The sequence below is a fragment of the Oncorhynchus gorbuscha genome, linkage group LG19 (genome assembly GCF_021184085.1).
Source record: "Oncorhynchus gorbuscha isolate QuinsamMale2020 ecotype Even-year linkage group LG19, OgorEven_v1.0, whole genome shotgun sequence".
NCBI classification, from domain to species: Eukaryota; Metazoa; Chordata; class Actinopteri; order Salmoniformes; family Salmonidae; genus Oncorhynchus; species Oncorhynchus gorbuscha.
This window is the reverse complement of record NC_060191.1, coordinates 4,612,999-4,631,693: the sequence shown is the minus strand read 5'-3', so window position 1 is coordinate 4,631,693 and position 18,695 is coordinate 4,612,999. Positions and strand designations below refer to the sequence as shown.

Below are 18,695 nucleotides of genomic sequence, written 5' to 3'. Positions count from 1 at the left end.
GGTGTTACCTACTGTCCTAGGTTTACACAGAGACAGGTGTTACCTACTGTCCTAGGTTTACACAGAGACAGGTGTTACCTACTGTCCTAGGTTTACACAGAGACAGGTGTTACCTACTGTCCTAGGTTTACACAGAGACAGATGTTACCTACTGTCCTAGGTTTACACAAAGACAGGTGTTACCTACTGTCCTAGGTTTACACAGAGACAGATGTGTTCTACTGTCCTAGGTTTACACAGAGACAGATGTTACCTACTGTCCTAGGTTCACACAGAGACAGGTGTTACCTACTGTCCTAGGTTTACACAGAGACATGTGTTACCTACTGTCCTAGGTTCACACAGAGACAGATGTTACCTACTGTCCTAGGTTTACACAGAGACAGATGTTACCTACTGTCCTAGGTTTACACAGAGACAGGTGTTACCTACTGTCCTAGGTTTACACAGAGACAGATGTTACCTACTGTCCTAGGTTTACACAGAGACAGGTGTTACCTACTGTCCTAGGTTTACACAGAGACAGGTGTTACCTACTGTCCTAGGTTTACACAGAGACAGGTGTTACCTACTGTCCTAGGTTTACACAGAGACAGGTGTTACCTACTGTCCTAGGTTTACACAGAGACAGGTGTGTTCTACTGTCCTAGGTTTACACAGAGACAGATGTTACCTACTGTCCTAGGTTCACACAGAGACAGGTGTTACCTACTGTCCTAGGTTTACACAGAGACATGTGTTACCTACTGTCCTAGGTTCACACAGAGACAGATGTTACCTACTGTCCTAGGTTTACACAGAGACAGATGTTACCTACTGTCCTAGGTTTACACAGAGACAGGTGTTACCTACTGTCCTAGGTTTACACAGAGACAGATGTTACCTACTGTCCTAGGTTTACACAGAGACAGGTGTTACCTACTGTCCTAGGTTTACACAGAGACAGGTGTTACCTACTGTCCTAGGTTTACACAGAGACAGGTGTTACCTACTGTCCTAGGTTTACACAGAGACAGGTGTTACCTACTGTCCTAGGTTTACACAGAGACAGGTGTTGTCATGTCACACAAACAGTAAGAGAAGGGAGAAGAGAAGAGAAGCCTCTACAACAAGTAGAAGTGGGGAAAGAGATCCCTCCTAAAATGAGAGGTGACGTAGGGGTTCATTTTGACTGGTCTGCTGCCCTCCCTCTCTCAGGCATAGTAACAGGAATTTAGGGGCAGCACTTCTGAGAAAGTAGAGAACACACAATCCTTCTCTCTTTCCTTCTTTCTCCGACATTTTCTTCTTTTGCTCAGTCAGTCGTCACATTTCTTATCCCGTTTTGTTCCTCCCGTGACGCCTCTCCTGTGTCCTTGCCAACCTGGTAATAACATGACAATACAGACCAACCAACAATCAGCATAAACAGAGATACAACCATGACTTCAGATCTCCCTTGTGAAATCAGATGCTCTGATGATGTAAGCAGGTAGGTCTTGTCTTGTGGACATTCTGAGAATGTAAGACGGTAAAGAGCAAAAGAGCAGGATGGACTCACCGTCTCTAACCCTCCATGGTTTTCATCTTCATTTGTAATAGCTCAATGAAAACCCATAATAAAATCATGTAATCAGTAACCTGTTAGTTGAGACTTGGTCTGTCTGGGTGCTCTGGCGTAGCTCTTGTAACACAACAAATATTCCTGTGTCCAGTTTACTGGGAGTGTTGATGTTGCGTCACTTCTTGGAAAGAATGGGAAGAAATGTCTCCGGAATTACAAATTAAAATGTCTCCATCATGGAACCTGGAATAAAAAGAAACAGAGGGGTGGAATAAGAGAACCACTTCCATTGTGATAGTTTACTGTATATCTTTACGGTCATATTTTATGACCCATACAGGTGAATAAGCTGTGAATTTGGGCCCCAATACTGTACATCTTGACGGTTATTGCAAACACACACACATGTTTATTTTACTATCCTTCTAGGGACCAAACAACTGATTCCCATTTCAAATCCTACATTCCATAGCCCTTAACCCTAACGCTAACATTAACCGCAAAATCCTAACCTTAAAACTAACCCAAACTCTAACCCTGAACCCTAACTTTAACACTAATTCTAACCCTGAACCCTAACTTTAACACTAATTCTAACCCTGAACCCTAACTTTAACACTAATTCTAACCCTGAACCCTAACTTTAACACTAATTCTAACCCTGAACCCTAACTTTAACACTAATTCTAACCCTGAACCCTAACTTTAACACTAATTCTAACCCTGAACCCTAACTTTAACACTAATTCTAACCCTGAACCCTAACTTTAACACTAATTCTAACCCTTAAGCCTAAAAAAGCCTAAGGGGACTGGCGGAATGTCTCCAATATTCCTTGTATTACTATCTTTATGAGGACTTCTGGTCCCCACAAGGATAGAGAAACCAAACCACACACGTGTATTTGTGACACAGCGAGGGAATTACATATCCCATATACTAGCATGGGGCCTAGGGCCTGGGGCCTGGGACCTGGGACCTGGGACCTGGGACCTGGGACCTGGGACCTGGGACCTGGGACCTGGGACCTGGGGCCCAGGTCCCAGGCCCCAGTATATAGAATGAGACAGAGTAGAGGGGGTGAACCGTAGTATATAGAATGAGAGAGAGAGTAGAGGGGGTGAACCGTAGCATATAGAATGAGACAGAGTAGAGGGGGTGAACCGTAGTATATAGAATGAGACAGAGAAGAGGGGATGAACCGTAGTATATAGAATGAGGCAGATATTAGGGGGTGAACCGTAGTATATAGAATGAGACAGAGTAGAACCGTAATATATAGAATGAGACAGAGAGAGGAGGGGGTGAACCGTAGTATATAGAATGAGACAGAGTAGAACCGTAATATATAGAATGAGACAGAGAGAGGAGGGGGTGAACCGTAGTATATAGAATGAGACAGAGTAGAACCGTAATATATAGAATGATACAGAGTAGAGGGGGTGAACCGTAGTATATAGAATGAGACAGAGTAGAGGGGGTGAACCGTAGTATATAGAATGAGACAGAGTAGAGGGGGTGAACCGTAGTATATAGAATGAGACCGAGAGAGGAGGGGGTGAACCGTAGTATATAGAATGAGACAGAGTAGAATCGTAATATATAGAATGATACAGAGTAGAGGGGGTGAACCGTAGTATATAGAATGAGACAGAGAAGAGGGGGTGAACCGTAGTATATAGAATGAGACAGAGTAGAGGGGGTGAACCGTAGTATATAGAATGAGACAGAGTAGAGGGGGTGAACCGTAGCATATAGAATGAGACAGAGTAGAGGGGGTGAACCGTAGTATATAGAATGAGGCAGATAAGAGGGGGTGAACCATAGTATATAGAATGAGAGAGTAGAGGGGGAGAAGCGTAGTATATAGAATGAGAGAGAGAGTAGAGGGGGTGAACCGTAGCATATAGAATGAGACAGAGTAGAGGGGGTGAACCGTAGTATATAGAATGAGACAGAGAAGAGGGGATGAACCGTAGTATATAGAATGAGGCAGATATTAGGGGGTGAACCGTAGTATATAGAATGAGACAGAGTAGAACCGTAATATATAGAATGAGACAGAGAGAGGAGGGGGTGAACCGTAGTATATAGAATGAGACAGAGTAGAACCGTAATATATAGAATGAGACAGAGAGAGGAGGGGGTGAACCGTAGTATATAGAATGAGACAGAGTAGAACCGTAATATATAGAATGATACAGAGTAGAGGGGGTGAACCGTAGTATATAGAATGAGACAGAGTAGAGGGGGTGAACCGTAGTATATAGAATGAGACAGAGTAGAGGGGGTGAACCGTAGTAAACAATGTATACGAAATGCTTCAGTCTGGTTTTAGACCCCATCATAGCACTGAGACGGCACTTGTGAAGGTGGTAAATGACATTTTGATGGCATCGGACCGAGGCTCTGCATCTGTCCTCGTGCTCCTAGACCTTAGTGCTGCTTTTGATACCATCGATCACCACATTCTTTTGGAGAGATTGGAAACCCAAATTGGTCTACACGGACATGTTCTGGCCTGGTTTAGGTCTTATCTGTCGGAAAGATATCAGTTTGTCTCTGTGAATGGTTTGTCCTCTGACAAATCAACTGTACATTTCGGTGTTCCTCAAGGTTCTGTTTTAGGACCACTATTGTTTTCACTATATATTTTACCTCTTGGGGATGTTATTCGAAAACATAATGTAAACTTTCACTGCTATGCGGATGACACACAGCTGTACATTTCAATGAAACACGGTGAAGCACCAAAATTGCCCTCGCTAGAAGCATGTGTTTCAGACATAAGGAAGTGGATGGCTGCAAACTTTCTACTATTAAACTCGGACAAAACAGAGATGCTTGTTCTAGGTCCCAAGAAACAAAGAGATCTTCTGTTGAATCTGACAATTAATCTTAATGGTTGTACAGTCGTCTCAAATAAAACTGTGAAGGACCTCGGCGTTACTCTGGACCCTGATCTCTCTTTTGAAGAACATATCAAGACCATTTCGAGGACAGCTTTTTTCCATCTACGTAACATTGCAAAAATCAGAAACTTTCTGTCCAAAAATGATGCAGAAAAATTAATCCATGCTTTTGTCACTTCTAGGTTAGACTACTGCAATGCTCTATTTTCCGGCTACCCGGATAAAGCACTAAATAAACTTCAGTTAGTGCTAAATACGGCTGCTAGAATCCTGACTAGAACCAAAAAATTTGATCATATTACTCCAGTGCTAGCCTCTCTACACTGGCTTCCTGTCAAAGCAAGGGCTGATTTCAAGGTTTTACTGCTAACCTACAAAGCATTACATGGGCTTGCTCCTACCTACCTCTCTGATTTGGTCCTGCCGTACATACCTATACGTACGCTACGGTCACAAGACGCAGGCCTCCTAATTGTCCCTAGAATTTCTAAGCAAACAGCTGGAGGCAGGGCTTTCTCCTATAGAGCTCCATTTTTATGGAACGGTCTGCCTACCCATGTCAGAGACGCAAACTCGGTCTCAACCTTTAAGTCTTTACTGAAGACTCATCTCTTCAGTGGGTCATATGATTGAGTGTAGTCTGGCCCAGGAGTGGGAAGGTGAACGGAAAGGCTCTGGAGCAACGAACCGCCCTTGCTGTCTCTGCCTGGCCGGTTCCCCTTTTTCCACTGGGATTCTCTGCCTCTAACCCTGTTACGGGGCTGAGTCACTGGCTTGCTGGGGCTCTCTCGTGCCGTCCCTGGGGGGGTGCGTCACCTGGGTGGGTTGATTCACTGTTGTGGTCGGCCTGTCTGGGTTTCCCCCTTTGGGTTGTACCGTGTCGGAGATCTTTGTGGGCTATACTCGGCCTTGTCTCAGGACGGTAAGTTGGTGGTTGTAGATTTCCCTCTAGTGGTGTGGGGGCTGTGCTTTGGCAAAGTGGGTGGGGTTATATCCTTCCTGTTTGGCCCTGTCCGGGGGTGTCCTCGGATGGGGCCACAGTGTCTCCTGACCCCTCCTGTCTCAGCCTCCAGTATTTATGCTGCAGTAGTTTATGTGTCGGGGGCTAGGGTCAGTTTGTTTATCTGGAGTACTTCTCCTGTCCTATTCGGTGTCCTGTGTAAATCTAAGTGTGCGTTCTCTAATTCTCTCCTTCTCTCCTTCTTTCTCTCTCTCGGAGGACCTGAGCCCTAGAACCATGCCCCAGGACTACCTGACATGATGACTCCTTGCTGTCCCCAGTCCACCTGGCCATGCTGCTGCTCCAGTTTCAACTGGCCTGGGCCCTAGGACCATGTCCCAGGACTACCTGACATGAGGACTCCTTGCTGTCCCCAGTCCACCTGGCCATGCTCCTGCTCCAGTTTCAACTGTTCTGCCTTACTATTATTCAACCATGCTGGTCATTTATGAACATTTGAACATCTTGGCCACGTTCTGTTATAATCTCCACCCGGCACAGCCAGAAGAGGACTGGCCACCCCACATATGCTCTCTCTAATTCTCTCTTTCTTTCTCTCTCTCGGAGGACCTGAGCCCTAGGACCGTGCCCCAGGACTACCTGACATGATGGCTCCTTGCTGTCCCCAGTCCACCTGACTGTGCTGCTGCTCCAGTTTCAACTGTTCTGCCTTATTATTATTTGACCATGCTGGTCATTTATGAACATTTGAACATCTTGGTCATTTTCTGTTATAATCTCTACCCGGCACAGCCAGAAGAGGACTGGCCACCCCACATAGCCCGGTTCCTCTCTAGGTTTCTTCCTAGGTTTTGGCCTTTCTAGGGAGTTTTTCCTAGCCACCGTGCTTTTACACCTGCATTGTTTGCTGTTTGGGGTTTTAGGCTGGGTTTCTGTACAGCACTTTGAGATATCAGCTGATGTACGAAGGGCTATATAAATAAATTTGATTTGATTTAGTATATAGAATGAGACCGAGAGAGGAGGGGGTGAACCGTAGTATATAGAATGAGACAGAGTAGAATCGTAATATATAGAATGATACAGAGTAGAGGGGGTGAACCGTAGTATATAGAATGAGACAGAGAAGAGGGGGTGAACCGTAGTATATAGAATGAGACAGAGTAGAGGGGGTGAACCGTAGTATATAGAATGAGACAGAGTAGAGGGGGTGAACCGTAGCATATAGAATGAGACAGAGTAGAGGGGGTGAACCGTAGTATATAGAATGAGGCAGATAAGAGGGGGTGAACCATAGTATATAGAATGAGACAGAGTAGAACTGTAATATATAGAATGAGACAGAGAGAGGAGGGGGTGAACTGTAGTATATAGAATGAGACAGAGTAGAACCGTAATATATAGAATGAGACAGAGAGAGGAGGGGGTGAACCGTAGTATATAGAATGAGACAGAGTAGAGGGGGTTAACCGTAGTATATAGAATGAGACAGAGAGAGGAGGGGGTGAACCGTAGTATATAGAATGAGACAGAGAAGAGGGGGTGAACCGTAGTATATAGAATGAGACAGAGAAGAGGGGGTGAACCGTAGTATATAGAATGAGACAGAGTAGAGGGGGTGAACCGTAGTATATAGAATGAGACAGAGAAGAGGGGGTGAACCGTAGTATATAGAATGAGACAGAGAGAGGAGGGGGTGAACCGTAGTATATAGAATGAGACAGAGTAGAACCGTAATATATAGAATGAGACAGAGAGAGGAGGGGGTGAACCGTAGTATATAGAATGAGACAGAGTAGAGGGGGTGAACCGTAATATATAGAATGAGACAGAGAAGAGGGGGTGAACTGTAGTATATAGAATGAGACAGAGAGAAGAGGGGTTGAACCGTAGTATATAGAATGAGACAGAGTAGAGGGGGTGAACCGTAGTATATAGAATGAGACAGAGAGAGGAGGGGGTGAACTGTTGTATATATAGTCACCGAGGTAACTGAAAAAGAGATGAAAAGGAAGAGGATTGGGTTGAGGGGGAATGTAGCCGTGATAGAGAGATCTGATAGTGAATTATAAATGAGACTGCGATGAAGACTAAGACTGGGAACGGTATTGAGATCTGTGATGCGGTGATGGTGACGGAATGCTGTGGATTACAGCTGGGCTCGTGACTGCAGTAATCCCACCAAGACTCTGATAATCCACTCAAGTCTTTATATAAGAACCACTCAACCACGGCCAGAGGGAGTGTACACATACAGGTAGGATACAGTAGGTAACTGAACACACAGGTAGAAACCACTACACATTGTTAACTTTAACTGTACACATACTGATGATAGGCTACAGTATACACACACACAAAGGTAGGATACAGTAGGTAACTGAACACACAGGTAGAACCACTACACATTGTTAACTTTAACTGTACACATACTGATGATAGGCTATAGTATACACACACAAAGGTAGGATACAGTAGGTAACTGAACACACAGGTAGGAACCACTACACATTGTTAACTTTAACTGTACACATTCCGATGATAGGCTGCAGTATACACACACACAAAGGTAGGATACAGTACAGGTAGGTAAAGGTACAGATTTCACACAGTGTGTGTGACGTGTGTGTGTGTGTGTGTGTGTGAGAGAGAGAGAGAGAGAGAGAGAGAGAGAGAGAGAGAGAGAGAGAGAGAGAGAGAGAGAGAGAGAGAGAGAGAGAGAGAGAGAGAGAGAGAGAGAGAGAGAGAGAGAGAGAGTGTGAATCCCAAACCGCCCCCTAGCCCCTACCAACTCCCTTGGAGGGTCCCCCGTTGCCACGTGTTGCTGACGAAGCTCAGGGGGTGACTTCCAGAGAGTGGCAATGGGATCAACAAACCCATCAACTTCGGGACACACTCCTGACTTGAATGATACAATTCGTGTTCCACTTTTAAATAACAATAAAAAAGCAAGACATTTGAATGAACAAATCCTCTGTTGTTTTCCAAGACATAAATATGTCTCTATAAGCTTGGCACATCTAGCCACTGGGATTTTTGCCCATTCTTCAAGGCAAAACTGCTCCAGCTCCTTCAAGTTGGATGGGTTCCTGCTGGTGTTCAGCAATCTTTAAGTCATACCACAGATTCTCAATTGGATTGAGGTCTGGGCTTTGTCTAGGCCATTCCAAGACATTTAAATGTTTCCCGTTAAACCATTCAAGTGTTGCTAAGCAGTATGCTTAGGGTCATTGTCCTGCTGGAAGGTGAACCTCTGTCCCAGTCTCAAATCTCAAACAGGTTTCCCTCGAGCATTTCCCTGTATTTAGCGCCCTCCATCATTCCTTCAATTTTGACCAGTTTCCTAGTCCCTGCCGATGTAAAACATCCCCACAGCATGATGCTGCCACCACCATACTTCACTGTGGGAATGGTGTTCTCGGGGTGATGAGAGGTGTTGGGTTTGTGCCAGACATAGCGTTTTCCTTGATGGCCAAAAAGCTACATTTTAGTCTCATCTGACCAGAGTACCTTCTTCCATATGTTTGGGGAGTCTCCCACATGCCTTTTGGTGAACACCAAACGTGTATGCTTATTGTTTTCTTTAAGCAATGGCTTTTTTCTGGCCACTCTTCCTTAAAGCCCAGCTCTGTGGAGTGTACGGCTTAAAGTGGTCCTATGGACAGATACTCCAATCTCCGCTGTGGAGCTTTGCAGCTCCTTCAGGGTTATCTTTGGTCTCTTTGTTGCCCCTCTGATTGGTGCCCTCCTTGCCTGGTCCGTGAGTTTTGGTGGGCTGCCCTCTCTTGACAGGTTTGTTGTGGTGCCATATTCTTTCTATTTTTAATAATGGATTTAATGATGCTCCGTGGGATGTTCAAAGTTTCTGATATTTTTTTATAACCCAACCCTGATCTGAGACACCTGAAGCCCCACCTCTTTAAGGAATACCTAGGATAGGATAAGTAATCCCTCTCACCCTCTCACCCCCCTTTAAGATTTAGATGAACTATTGTAAAGTGACTGTTCCACTGGATGTCATAAGGTGAATGCACCAATTTGTAAGTCGCTCTGGATAAGAGCGTATGCTAAATGACTTAAATGTAAATGTAAATGTGATCTGTACTTCTCCACAACTTTGTCCCTGACCTGTTTGGAGAGCTCCTTGGTCTTAAATGGTGTCGCTTTCTTGGTGGTGCCCCTTGCTTAGTGGTGTTGCAGACTCCGGGGCCTTTCAGAACAGGTGTATATATACTGAGATAATGTGACAGATCATGTGACACTTAGATTGCACGCAGGTGAACTTTATTTAATTCATTATGTGACTTCTGAATGTAATTGGTTAATTTTTAAATTTCACTCCCTCAAATTTGGACTATTTTGTATATGTCCATTACATGAAATCCAAATAAAATCGATTTACATTACAGGTTGTAATGCAACAAAATAGGAAAAACGCCAATGAATACTTTTGCAAGGCACTGTACTCAAGTATGACAATTGGGTACTTTTTCCACTACTGCATGTGACAAATAATTAGACACCACCTACATTATTTTGTGTGAAACTGCACAAACTCTGAAATAAGTGGTGCCTAATGGGATTCCACTTAGTTCTGAAGCCAGCAACATTGCTGGCTCGGTTTAAGTGGTTATCGGAAGGTCTAAATAGCACCTACACCCTCCATCATTTTCACTTCCTCAGCTTAGTTACACTGGTAGAGAGGCGTGTGAATGCGCAAATGGAGGGCAGAGGGGGTCATTTGTGATTCAGCTAGAGAGAGAGAGAAAAAGTGAGAGAGAGGTGACAGGGAAGGTGTCCCTGTGAAATTGCGATGTGCGACCCTAACCTTTGCCTGCAGCAGTATACATACTATATGTAAGCTAGGCACAGAATGTGACCTGCTCTGTTGTGTTGGTTAACTTCATTATCAGTGGGTCAATTGATTATCTTCTTGGACAGACACAAAACAGACATCAGAACATCACAGAGGGCTTTATCAACTAACCACCTATAAGCCTAGTTTCAAGGAGCAACTGATATGTCCTAAACAGTGATGTAGTGGTAAAAAAAGGTGGGTAAACTATAAACTGCAGAAGTAAACTATAACCTCCAGAGGTAAACTATAAACTGCAGAGGTAAACTATAAACCCCAGAGGTAAACTATAAACTCCAGAGGTAAACTATAAACTCCAGAGGTAAACTATAAACTGCAGAGGTAAACTATAAACTCCAGAGGTAAACTATAAACTGCAGAGGTAAACTATAAACTCCAGTGGTAAACTATAAACTCCACTGGTAAACTATAAACTCCACTGGTAAACTATAAACCCCAGTGGTAAACTATAAACTCCAGAGGTAAACTATAAACCCAAGTGGTAAACTATAAACCCAAGTGGTAAACTATAAACTCCAGTGGTAAACTATAAACTCCAGTGGTAAACTATAAACTCCAGTGGTAAACTATAAACTGCAGATGTAAACTATAAACTCCAGTGGTAAACTATAAACTCCAGTGGTAAACTATAAACCCCAGTGGTAAACTATAAACTCCAGAGGTAAACTATAAACCCCAGTGGTAAACTATAAACCCCAGTGGTAAACTATAAACCCCAGTGGTAAACTATAAACCCCAGTGGTAAACTATAAACCCCAGTGGTAAACTATAAACCCCAGTGGTAAACTATAAACTCCAGTGGTAAACTATAAACTCCAGAGGTAAACTATAAACCCCAGTGGTAAACTATAAACCCCAGTGGTAAACTATAAACCCCAGTGGTAAACTATAAACTCCAGTGGTAAACTATAAACTCCAGAGGTAAACTATAAACCCCAGTGGTAAACTATAAACTCCAGTGGTAAACTATAAACTCCAGAGGTAAACTATAAACTCCAGTGGTAAACTATAAACTCCAGTGGTAAACTATAAACCCCAGTGGTAAACTATAAACTCCAGTGGTAAACTATAAACTCCAGAGGTAAACTATAAACCCCAGTGGTAAACTATAAACTCCAGAGGTAAACTATAAACTCCAGTGGTAAACTATAACCTCCAGAGGTAAACTATAAACTCCAGTGGTAAACTATAAACTCCAGTGGTAAACTATAACCTCCAGAGGTAAACTATAAACCCCAGTGGTAAACTATAAACCCCAGTGGTAAACTATAAACTCCAGTGGTAAACTATAACCTCCAGAGGTAAACTATAAACCCCAGTGGTAAACTATAAACCCCAGTGGTAAACTATAACCTCCAGAGGTAAACTATAAACTCCAGTGGTAAACTATAACCTCCAGAGGTAAACTATAAACTCCAGTGGTAAACTATAACCTCCAGTGATAAACTATAAACCCCAGTGGTAAACTATAACCTCCAGTGGTAAACTATAACCTCCAGAGGTAAACTATAAACTCCAGTGGTAAACTATAACCTCCAGTGGTAAACTATAAACCCCAGTGGTAAACTATAACCTCCAGTGGTAAACTATAACCTCCAGAGGTAAACTATAAACTCCAGTGGTAAACTATAAACTCCAGTGGTAAACTATAAACTCCAGTGGTAAACTATAAACTCCAGTGGTAAACTATAAACTCCAGTGGTAAACTATAAACTCCAGTGGTAAACTATAAACTCCAGAGGTAAACTATAAACTCCAGTGGTAAACTATAAACTCCAGTGGTAAACTATAAACCCCAGTGGTAAACTATAAACCCCAGAGGTAAACTATAAACTCCAGTGGTAAACTATAACCTCCAGTGGTAAACTATAAACCCCAGTGGTAAACTATAAACTCCAGTGGTAAACTATAAACTCCAGAGGTAAACTATAAACTCCAGTGGTAAACTATAAACTCCAGTGGTAAACTATAAACCCCAGTGGTAAACTATAAACTCCAGTGGTAAACTATAAACTCCAGAGGTAAACTATAAACCCCAGTGGTAAACTATAAACTCCAGTGGTAAACTATAAACTCCAGAGGTAAACTATAAACCCCAGTGGTAAACTATAAACTCCAGTGGTAAACTATAAACTCCAGAGGTAAACTATAAACTCCAGTGGTAAACTATAACCTCCAGAGGTAAACTATAAACCCCAGTGGTAAACTATAAACCCCAGTGGTAAACTATAAACTCCAGTGGTAAACTATAAACTCCAGTGGTAAACTATAAACCCCAGTGGTAAACTATAAACCCCAGTGGTAAACTATAAACTCCAGAGGTAAACTATAAACTCCAGAGGTAAACTATAAACTCCAGTGGTAAACTATAAACCCCAGTGGTAAACTATAAACCCCAGTGGTAAACTATAAACTCCAGAGGTAAACTATAAACTCCAGAGGTAAACTATAAACTCCAGTGGTAAACTATAAACCCCAGTGGTAAACTATAAACCCCAGTGGTAAACTATAAACTCCAGAGGTAAACTATAAACTCCAGAGGTAAACTATAAACCCCAGTGGTAAACTATAAACTCCAGAGGTAAACTATAAACTCCAGAGGTAAACTATAAACTCCAGTGGTAAACTATAAACTCCAGTGGTAAACTATAAACTCCAGTGGTAAACTATAAACTCCAGAGGTAAACTATAAACTCCAGTGGTAAACTATAACCTCCAGAGGTAAACTATAAACCCCAGTGGTAAACTATAAACCCCAGTGGTAAACTATAAACTCCAGTGGTAAACTATAAACTCCAGTGGTAAACTATAAACCCCAGTGGTAAACTATAAACCCCAGTGGTAAACTATAAACTCCAGAGGTAAACTATAAACTCCAGAGGTAAACTATAAACTCCAGTGGTAAACTATAAACCCCAGTGGTAAACTATAAACCCCAGTGGTAAACTATAAACTCCAGAGGTAAACTATAAACTCCAGAGGTAAACTATAAACTCCAGTGGTAAACTATAAACCCCAGTGGTAAACTATAAACCCCAGTGGTAAACTATAAACTCCAGAGGTAAACTATAAACTCCAGAGGTAAACTATAAACCCCAGTGGTAAACTATAAACTCCAGAGGTAAACTATAAACTCCAGAGGTAAACTATAAACTCCAGTGGTAAACTATAAACTCCAGTGGTAAACTATAAACTCCAGTGGTAAACTATAAACTGCAGATATAAACTATAAACTCCAGTGAAAAACTATAAACTCCAGAGGTAAACTATAAACTCCAGAGGTAAACTATAAACTCCAGAGGTAAACTATAAACTCCAGTGGTAAACTATAAACTCAGATCGAGACAAACCACCACCAATATGAACAAAAACGTTTTACATTTTTATAACAACTTGGGGTTAAACACTCCAAGTAGAGAAAGAAAGTCTAAAGATAAATAATCCACATGGTGGATTCATTGAGTTACACAATGAGATATGAATGAGATACATGTTGAGATACTTTAGTATAATTTGGACAGGAAACGTCATCATAGTGAGGATATTAATAGTGATCAATATTCCCTCTCAGCTACGCGTGGGCGTGCAGCTCCCTGGGACTGCCTCGCAGAAGAAATATCAGCCCTCACAGAGAAGCACGAGATTGAACTTCCCTCAACTTTCTAGTTTTCCCCTTTAGTTAACACTATCAAAGTTTCCATCGGCTGTGCGATTTATGATCGAATCAACACAATATTAGCTACTTTCAATCCAGCGTACTGAAACAAAACTAACTACGCAAGAGATTTTCTTGTAGGAAGAGTGCATTGAGTAAGATTCTATTGCATTTACAGGCATGACTCAGGTCTATACTCTACACAGACTGGTGCACCATAACCAATCAGAGCTGCAGTATCCCTACATGCAAATAGACCATTACCATATATGGATTTGCATGTAGCCAGTTGTGTAAATGTATTCCTATTCTTTGCTAGTGAGTTATTAGCCCAATTATAGCTAGTTTCTAGTCAGCAACGGGGGAGTGGTTGCTTCCTACAAGAGCACAAAACGTGTGCATCTCTTTGAAAAGCAAGTAACAAACAAAAACTGTATTCTAGACACTGATATCTGTTCAAAATGTTGTTTGTCTATGGGATATCTAAATCTTATCAAACTTCAAAAATACATTTTACCCTATTATTAGCATGTTGATTGTATTTGTAGGCCAATAGGGAAGGTACACTACACTACCACATACTGACTACACTACCCCATCCTGACCAAACTACACCACCCTGACTACACTACCCCATCCTGACTACACTACCCCATCCTGACTACACTACCTCATCCTGACAACGCTACCCCATCCTGACTACACTACCACATCCTGACTACACTACCCCATCCTGACAACACTACCCCATCCTGACTACACTACCCCATCCTGACAACACTACCCCATCCTGACTACACTACCCCATCCTGACTACACTACCCCATCCTGACAACACTACCCCATCCTGACAACACTACCCCATCCTAACAACACTACCCCATCCTGACTACACTACCCCATCCTGACTACACTACCCCATCCTGACTACACTACCCCATCCTGACTACACTACCCCATCCTGACAATGTTATGCAGGTGAATGAGGACCCAAAAGCGACTTAACGGAAACAGAGTCTTTATTCCAGTCTTAAACAAAAGCGATAATCCTGGATATTATCTAGGCAAATGCAAAAACAGGAAAACTGAAATCCACTCGTCAGTAGAGAGGAACGACTGGAGACGCGACCACAGACTGCAGGTCGCTTCGGGAAGGCACCGGCCGTAGCTGACATTGACACCTGCTCACATGCAGCATCTGAAGAAGGTAAAACACGACAGGGCGGAACAAGGACACAGAACAGCGAACATCAAACAAGGATCCGACAAGGACAGAAGCGGAAAACAGAGGGAGAAATAGGGACTCTAATCAGAGGGCAAAATAGGGGACAGGTGTGAAAAGAGTAAATGAGGTAGTTAGGAGAATGAGGAACAGCTGGGAGCAGGAATGGAACGATAGAGAGAGAGAGCGAGAGAGGGAGAGAGGGAGGGGGAGAGAGAGGGATAGAAAGAGGGAAAGAACCTAATAAGACCAGCAGAGGGAAACGAATAGAAGGGAAGCACAGAGACAAGACATGATAATCAATGACAAAACATGACAGACAACACTACACTACCCCATCCTGACTACACTACCCCATCCTGATTACACTACCTCCCCCTGACAAAACTACCCCATCCTGACTACACTACCCCATCCTGACTACACTACCCCATCCTGATTACACTACCTCCCCCTGACAAAACTACCCCATCCTGACTACACTACCCCATCCTGACAACACTACCCCATCCTGACAACACTACCCCATCCTGACTACACTACCCCACCCTGACTACACTACCCCATCCTGACAACACTACCCCATCCTGACTACACTACCCCATCCTGACAACACTACCCCACCCTGACAACACTACCCCATCCTGACAACACTACCCCATCCTGACAACACTACCCCATCCTGACAACACTACACTACACCATCCTGACTACACTACCCCATCCTGACAACACTACCCCATCCTGACAACACTACACTACCCCATCCTGACAACACTACCCCATCCTGACAACACTACCCCATCCTGACTACACTACCCCATCCTGATAACACTACCCCATCCTGACTACACTACCCCATCCTGACTACACTACCCCATCCTGACTACACTACCCCATCCTGACTACACTACCCCATCCTGACAACACTACCCCATCCTGACAACACTACCCCATCCTGACTACACTACCCCATCCTGACTACACTACCCCATCCTGACAACACTACCCCATCCTGACTACACTACCCCATCCTGACTACACTACCCCATCCTGACTACACTACACTACCCCATCCTGACAACACTACCCCATCCTGACAACACTACCCCATCCTGACTACACTACCCCATCCTGACAACACTACACTACCCCATCCTGACTACACTACCCCATCCTGACTACACTAACCCATCCTGACAACACTACACTACCCCATCCTGACTACACTACCCCATCTTGACAACACTACACTACCCCATTCTGACTACACTACCCCATCCTGACTACACTACACTACCCCATCCTGACAACACTACCCCATCCTGACTACACTACACTACCCCATCCTGACAACACTACCCCATCCTGAAAACACTACCCCATCCTGACAACACTACACTACCCCATCCTGACTACACTACCCCATCCTGACTACACTACCCCATCCTGACAACACTACCCCATCCTGACAACACACCCCATACTGACAACACTACCCCATCCTGACAACACTACCCCATCCTGACTACACTACCCCATCCTGACAACACTACCCCAACCTGACAACACTACCCCATCCTGACAACACTACCCCATCCTGACTACACTACCCCATCCTGACAACACTACCCCATCCTGACTACACTACCCCATCCTGACAACACTACCCCATCCTGACAACACTACCCCATCCTGACAACACTACCCCATCCTGTGGGAGGTGTGGTAGAGTTAGAGGAAAACAATAAAGAAGGACTTTACAAGGATTGGAAATTATGCAGAAAATTACTTTGATAGAAGCCACAATCTATCTGCAATATTAAAGCTGATCTACCCCCCCCCCCCCACCAAAAAATCAATCAATAAATAAACAGCATTAGCCATGGCAAAAACAAATCTGGGAATTACCTTTAAAACTGCAAAATGTTTCTCTGAAATGTGGCTACGCCGATAGGCAGACCGGGCCCCCTGTCCCGCCCACCACCTAAGCCCCTTTTTGGTCCAGATAAAACAGTGTGTGTTTGTGTGAGAGAGAGAGTGAGTGACAACTCTTATCGTGGTGAGGTGGCAAATGCTTCAAATGTCCCCCGTGTGAGTGGCCATGCCCGGGTTATCTGGGAAAAGTGCTCTTCTGAAGTTGTCGGTTCCCACGACTCCTGGACAGTGTCAGATACGCAGAGTTGCCTGATATGATAATGCACTAGATGTGTGTAGAGGTTACAGTGTGTCATCAGTTGCCCTGTGGAACACAGACATTTTGGATGACCCTAATCTGTTCACATATGCCCTGTCCAGATATATATATATATATATATATATATATATATATATATATATATATATATATATATATATATATATATATATATATATATATATATATATATAGAGAGAGAGAGAGAGAGAGAGAGAGAGAGAGAGAGAGAGAGAGAGGAGAGAGATACACAAGGGAAGTTTATCCTGTGACTTTCTCACTTTCTCTCCATCCCCTCTCCCCCTCCCTTCCTCTCTCTACACAGACAGATTATTTTCCCATATTAAGGTGTTATGTATCCAGATTAAGGTTCCCTGTGAATAGGATTTCAATGTCATTCAGTAAGCCACAAGATAAACTTCCTTTCTCTTCTCTCTCTCTCCTTCTAAAACAAAAACTACTTTCACGATGACACACAGGACACTTCCGAGAATCAAAGTTGAAAGAAAGCTCCGCCCACTGAGTTTATTCGGAAGATAACAGCTCTATAAATATGATTGTGTGGTGCCCGACTCTAGTTAATTACATTTACATTTGAGTGTGATATATGTTGTCTGTTTAAAACTATGAATGCTGGCCTGGCCTGAGTTTCTTGGCTGTGATGTGAGTGTGACATGCCAAATATGCAGGATCAATAGGGTCATTGATCAGCGTGGGTCTGAAACCAGGCCACAAAATGGTGCTCTCTCCATGTCACATGACCCTCTCTTCCAGCTCCCTCCCTTTTAATCGCTCGCTCATTCCTGTTTCCCCTCCCTCTCTCTCTCGCTCCCTCTATGGCCGTCAGTCTGTTTCTCTCTTCTCATGTGTTTTTTTACAATGTCAATCTGATTTCAAAACCATTTTCAGTGACACAGTTATAGAAGCCTAAATCTCTGAATGTTTCTGGCAGCCTACATGAAGCCATGGCAATTGAAATATGACAACAACAGTGTGTGAACTTCTAGCTCTCGTCCCATCGGATCAATAGACTATTAACTGAAGCATCTTTACCGGTCTCATCGTTCACCACTTTGGCCTGGACTCTGCTTACAGTGTCAGCTGGACCTGTTCAACGACCGAATACAGAGAACAACAAATAATAACCATCAAGCCTACCTTAGAGGAATGGACTTGTGCACCCGTTTAAAACACTGGACATCTCGTCATACGGCTAGTCGGGTCTCATTTCTCTGGGCTCGGCTGATGAGTCTGAGTGGAACCTGTGTGTCTCCAAATGTACCCAACCTGGCGGCTAGCTCTGGGAGTTAACATCTGTCCTCAGGTCTT

General features: G+C 43.4%; 1 long non-coding RNA gene across 1 annotated transcript in view; it reads right to left on the bottom strand.

Moving 5' to 3' along the window:
- Nucleotides 1–20: 20 nt before the first annotated feature.
- The window catches only part of LOC124006316, a 32,053-nt gene continuing 13,378 nt past the window's right edge, over nt 21–18,695 (bottom strand). Inside the window, exons 2-3 of the long non-coding RNA XR_006833757.1 lie at nt 1,541–1,786; nt 21–1,363 (exon numbers count right to left, since the gene is read on the bottom strand). This is a non-coding gene — a long non-coding RNA (uncharacterized LOC124006316). The remainder of the gene's footprint in view (nt 1,364–1,540; nt 1,787–18,695) is intronic.